This window comes from Theropithecus gelada, chromosome 7b (genome assembly GCF_003255815.1).
Source record: "Theropithecus gelada isolate Dixy chromosome 7b, Tgel_1.0, whole genome shotgun sequence".
Lineage (NCBI taxonomy): Eukaryota > Metazoa > Chordata > Mammalia > Primates > Cercopithecidae > Theropithecus > Theropithecus gelada.
In genome coordinates, this window is record NC_037675.1 from 97,047,945 (window position 1) to 97,053,751 (window position 5,807).

Consider the following 5,807-nt stretch of genomic DNA (forward strand, 5'->3'; position numbering starts at 1 on the left):
AGTTTTAGAGCAGGAATGAAAGAAAGTAAAATACACTTGAAAGAGGGCCAAGTGGGTGACTTGATTCAAGTGCATGGTTTGACTCCTGTCTTGGGGTTTTATGTGTTGGCATGCTTGTGGGGTCTACGTCTCTTCTCCCCTGATTCTTCCCCGGGGTGGGTTGTCTGCATGCGCAGTGGTCTACCAGCACTTGGGACAGGAACATGTGCGGTGTGTTTACTGGAGTTGCCTGCATGTTCGCTTAAGGCGTTCTTCCCTTACCAGCTGAATGTTTCTAGAGGAAGGTCATATACCAGTTAAACTCCACCATTTTGCCTCTCAGTGTTCATGCTGAGCCCACGCGTCCAACTCCTGAGACCTTATTGGGAAGCTGCTGATCATCAGTTTCAGGTGTTTCTATCTGTTGGGAGACTGCCTTTCCCTGGTGCTGGCTGTAACCAATTATTATTTTAGAGAGACAGTTAATGACCACCTGACCATCACCTGACCATCACCTGACATTCCTGGTCAGGAGGAGCCCTCTCCTGCCCTGCTTATGTCTGCCTGACTACCTACTGTAACAGACGCAGCCAGCTGGAACGTCGGCTTTGCTCGGTATTATGGAGAATCAGATTTCCCGGGCTCCTTTGCTCTCTGGATTCTTGGTAGTTTGGGCTAATGGGAAGCACTGGTGGGAAACTCAAAGGTGGAAGGAAGGAAGAAACCAGGGTGTTCTCTCTCTCTCTCTCTCTCTGCTTTGGTTGACATCTCCCACAATGGCTGTATCTGTTCTTGGCTCTATGTCTCGTCAGAGAGACCCTCCCTCTGTGGTTCCATCCCCAGGGGGCAGCTCTCACTGTATTCTAGCTCCTACCAGGCTGCCCCAGCTTCTAGCTCCTGGCAAATGTCTGTTATCCTTCCAGCCTCAGGGGTGACAGCAGTTCACTGCCATTGCTACAGCATCCTATTGGGCTTCTCACCATTTTTCTCACCCGTGTAACCAACTTCTAGGATTTAAATTCTTTCTACTTGAAACACCTAAAGTTGTTTCCGTTTTCCTAACTGGACCCTGGAGGATACAGCATGTAAGAGGATAACATAGTCTAGTCCAGCAGGCCAGGGAAGGCTTCCCTCCAGAAGGGGTGTTTGAGTCAAGGTATGAGAAATAACTAGGCTTTCCGGGCATAGGAGATACACAAGTGCAGTGGCCCAGGGGAAAGGTAGACTGACATATTAGAAGTACGGGAGCAGGCCAGGCGTGGTGGCTCACGCCTGTCATCCCAGCACTTTGGGAGGTCGAGGCCGGCGGATCAAAAGGTCAGGAGATGGAGACCATCCTGGCTAACACGGTGAAACCCCGTCTCTACTAAAAATACAAAAACAAAATTAGCCGGGCGTGGTGGCGGGCGCCTGCAGTCTCAGCTACTCGGGAGGCTGAGGCAGGAGAATGGCGTGAACCCAGGAGACGGAGCTTGCAGTGGGCCGGGATTGCGTCACTGAACTCCAGCCTGGGTGACAGAGCAAGACTCCGTCTCAAAAAAAAAAAAAAAAAGACTGGGGCAAAGTGGGCAATGTTGCTGTGCCACAAAGAAAATAAGAGGGGGACTGTCATGAGATAAGGTTGAAGTTTGCAGGGCCAAAGCAGGGGGCTCTCAATCCTTAATGCAAGTTAGAATCACCTGGAGATTAAATATATATAAAAACATATAGTTTATATATATTTATATATAATATATTTAATATGTTTATACTGATATAAATATATATCAGTATAAATATATATTTAATATATCAGTATATATAAACATATACATATATAAATAACATAGATATATTTATATATTTTTATTAATATATATTTATATATTAATATAACTATATTATAAAACTACTGATAAAATATATCAGTATATATGTGTGTCTATATACCAGTATATATAAATATGTATTAGTATATTATATATACTTGTGTATAGACACACATATATACTGATGCCGAGACTTCATCCCAGACTAACTGAATCAGAATCCTTGGGATTGGACCAGCATGATTCCTATATGCAGTCAGGGTTGAGAACCGCTGGGCCTTGACCCTGCAAGGCCTTGTCAACCATGGTCTTTATCTTGATCAATGGGAAGATCCCAAAAGGTGGTGAGTTCTCTGGCTGTAGGGTGGGGAAGTGATTGGAGGGGCCAGGAATGGAGGCAGAAAATCCTGTAGGCAGCTATTGTAGCAGATCAATGTGCTCCTGGCTTGCTGAGCATGGCAAGGGACAAAAGCTGGTTCTGTACTTGCTGGTGAGACTCTCTGGCTGACCCCACTCAGTTTCTCACATCTGCTATCTTGCTCTGGATTTTCCTACTCCCCGTTGGTTCCCTTCAGCTGGGTGCTGTCCTCGCGTTCATCTGCCCTGGAGAGTTTCCTGCTAATGTACCCTCCCCGGTACCCATCCCTCTTTCTCCTGGGCAGATGGATGCAGCCATTCCACATCCCTGCAGAGGGTTACTCTGGCAGAACCTAGGATCCTAAACTCCTTAAGTACCCTGAATTTTAAAATCGTGATTGTATTTGGCAGCTTTAATAAAAAATCGGAAGTACATGGAATTAGAACCTTTGGCCAGAGACTCTCGGAGTTGAAAGCCTCCCTTAGACATAGCCTCTTCCAACCCCTGAATTTCATTATCCAAGAAGATCCATGAGCTCTGGAGAGTTCAGGACCCAGGTCTGCTAAAGACTTCTGCTTCCCTGACTTTCCTTCATATCCTGCTGTCCTAGGGATTTAAGACCATGAATTTGCACATGCTCTGCCTGAAGTGTGTACTGAAGCTCTGGAGACCTCACCCAATTCCCAGGGCCATAATTATGATAAGGTACGAACCAGAGAGAATCTTTCTGTAAATGTAAACCACTGCATTTTCACTTCTTGCTTTGAATTAGGTTTTCTTGCAGCTGCTCCCTCCAGGGGAGCCAGAAGGCTTATTGCCCCAAGGCAGGAGAGGCTGTGTGAGACCTGGTTTTGAAAGCTTTGAGAAGAGAAGAAGTGCTGGGATTCCTTTGTCTCCCGCATTAGCGTATAAAGGGCAAAGCCTAGAGGATCTTCGGGATCCCCGTGGTCTGCTTGAGGAAGGCCAGGCCACCACTGGGAGTGGAGTCAGGGAGGCTCTGGGAGAGCAGCCAGCCCCGTGGGAACCTGGAGAGTCATGGGAGAGAAAGGAGGAGGTGCTAGAGGTTGGAAGGCCAATGAGGCAGAAGCTTGTTTTCTGATTCTTCTTCCTGGGCCCAAGGCTGGAAGATAGGGTGTTGGAACCATGAGGATATTCATGGCAAGGAGGGGGCTGTTGCCTCTGGTCCTGGAGCCCACCTTCAGAAAGGTGCCAGGAGAGTCAGCTGAGGAACCTTAAGTTTTCGCTTTCTCCCGAGTGGTACAGAGACTGAATGAAATGCCCAAGGGCCTGCCCTGGGCAAGGGAAGGTGGCACTCAGGCCAATGGGCTGGCTGGAGATGACAGCAATGGCAATCCAGGAGGGATCCTGCACCTCTAACAAGCTCCAAGATCAGACTGAGAGTTACCCTGGCCCCCAGGGGCTCCAGGGGGAGAGGTGACTGTGGGGACCCATGCCTGCCAGCGGCACATCCAGATGTTACTGGTGGAAGGTGTCCAGGTTCTTGGCGTCTTGAACAAAGAATTGGACAGAATGCACAAGGTGAGGAAAGCAAAAGCACAGATTTATTGAAAACGAAAGTACACCCCACAGTGTGGGAGTAGGCCGGAGCATAGGGGCTCGTGAGCCCCGGTTACAGAATTTTCTGGGGTTTCAATACTCTCTAGACATTTTCCACTGGTTACTTTTATATGTTCTGTGTAAATGAAGACAATGAAGAGAAGTTACAAGTCATTTACTCCGAATGTGCCCTATGTAAATGGAGAGGATGTTATTTGGTGTGTGCGGTTTATGTAAATGGAGAGGACGGATGTGAAGTTACAAAGTGTGAATGGAGAGGATGTCCCTTGGTGTGTGTGGTCTATGTAAATGGAGAGGATATCACCAGGTGTGCAGTCGATGTAAATGGAGAGGATAAATGTGAAATTACAAAGTGTAAATGGTGTAAATGGAGAGGATGAAGTGCGGTTTACAAAGCCATTCATATTCCATTTGATTTTGTTCTAGGAAGTCAGCGTGGATCAGCCTTATACTCCTGGCCTCCAGGTCCTATTCTCCTGCTTCACAGGGATGAGCCAGGATCTCTATCCTTACAGCACGTTGGAATGTATATGTTCCTCTCCCCACATTGCCTTAGGGAGCAGGCAGGTGTCAGGGGCAGCACAAGGACAGCCAACAGGACAGGTGCATAGGTAAGACTGATACAATTTGAGGGATCAAATCTGAGAATATTCTAAACAGGATCCAAGTAACATTTTTGCCTCCTAACCAGCAGGTGGGAGCTCAAGAGAAAGACTAGACTTATTCCACATTAAATAATAGTATTTTTTTCTTGAACATCTTGATCATAATATCAATTAAATGTGTGGCCCTGATTCAATAGCTACCGTTTACTGAGCATCTATTTTGTGCCAGACTCGCTGCTGGTATTTGACAGTGCAGTGCCTGACAAGTAGACACAATGGTTTAAATGTCGTTGTTACTGGTATTATTGTTGCAATGATGTTTTAATCCTCCCAATGTAATTGAGCCTTTATTATAAAGATCATAAGATGTTCACTTTGCTTATTTCCTTGTCCTTTTCTTCCTCCATGCATGCTTGATTGCACAAGAGAAGTCACTAGTAATTGATTAACTTCCTGTCCTAACCCCCAGGGCTGCCTGCAAGATTGATGAACTGTTTTTCTTTCAAAGAACAAGGATCCTTAGGTCATGCAGACCTCCTTGGTAGCATCTAGGAGTTTGTTTTGGCCAAGGAACTCAAACAGCTTTGATTGTTGGGGAAACCCATCTTCTGCATACGTACTTTGCTCATAAAAACCCCCAGTTATGTTAAAAGGCAGATTAGATTTGAGAGACTGCTTCTCCTGCCTTCTTGTTTTAGCCGAATCAAATAAACCTTTCTCTGCTTCTAAGTGCTGATGTGTCAGTGTTTGGTTTGCTGTGTATCAGGTACATGAACCTAAAATTTGGGGTTTGATAACACCAACAGCTCTGCACAGGAGATATTGTCATCCAGTCTTACTAATGAGGAAAACGTGTTCACAGGACTTGCCCAAGTTCACACATTTTAATCAGTGGCAAAGTTAGAGTTAAAAATATTTATGTACTTTTTTTTTGTTTTTATAATTCAAGGATGCATCACTATTTTATGTACCACAAAGAAAGAAAAACAGCTAACTATTAAACTATAATATAGTATTTCCTTCGCATTTAGAATTTGTGTTGTAAACTCATTATAAAGAGCTCTTTTAAATTTAGTTAGACATAGACTTTGATTATTTATTGTGCTTTTGCATATATAGAAAAGAAAATATGAGTGAAATAAATCGGTTCATTATTTAGAAAATATCTTCACATTCAAACCCTACTTCTTTTTTAAAATATTTATCTCAATAGAGAAACCCTACTTCTTTTAAATAACTTTCCAACTCAGAGTCATAGGTATCCTCTGTATGATCAAGTGTGTTGGCAATGAAATATTTTTTTTTAAACTTTATATTTTGGAACAATTTCAAATTTAGAGAAAAATTGCCAGAATAGTACAAAAATTTCCTTTATACCCTTCAGCAGATTCCCACATTTTTTATCTGATTACATCACCTTATTATCTGTGTGTGTGTATGTGTGCATGTATGTGTCCATGTACATTACTATTTTCTGAA

At 44.1% G+C, this 5,807-nt stretch overlaps 1 long non-coding RNA gene across 1 annotated transcript; it reads left to right on the forward strand.

Annotated features, from left to right (window-relative positions):
- The first annotated feature begins 270 nt into the window (after nt 1–270).
- LOC112629423 lies at nt 271–5,398 on the forward strand. Its single transcript, XR_003120593.1, has 2 exons — nt 271–390; nt 4,150–5,398. It is a non-coding gene; the product is annotated as an uncharacterized LOC112629423 (long non-coding RNA).
- The last annotated feature ends 409 nt before the right edge of the window (nt 5,399–5,807 follow it).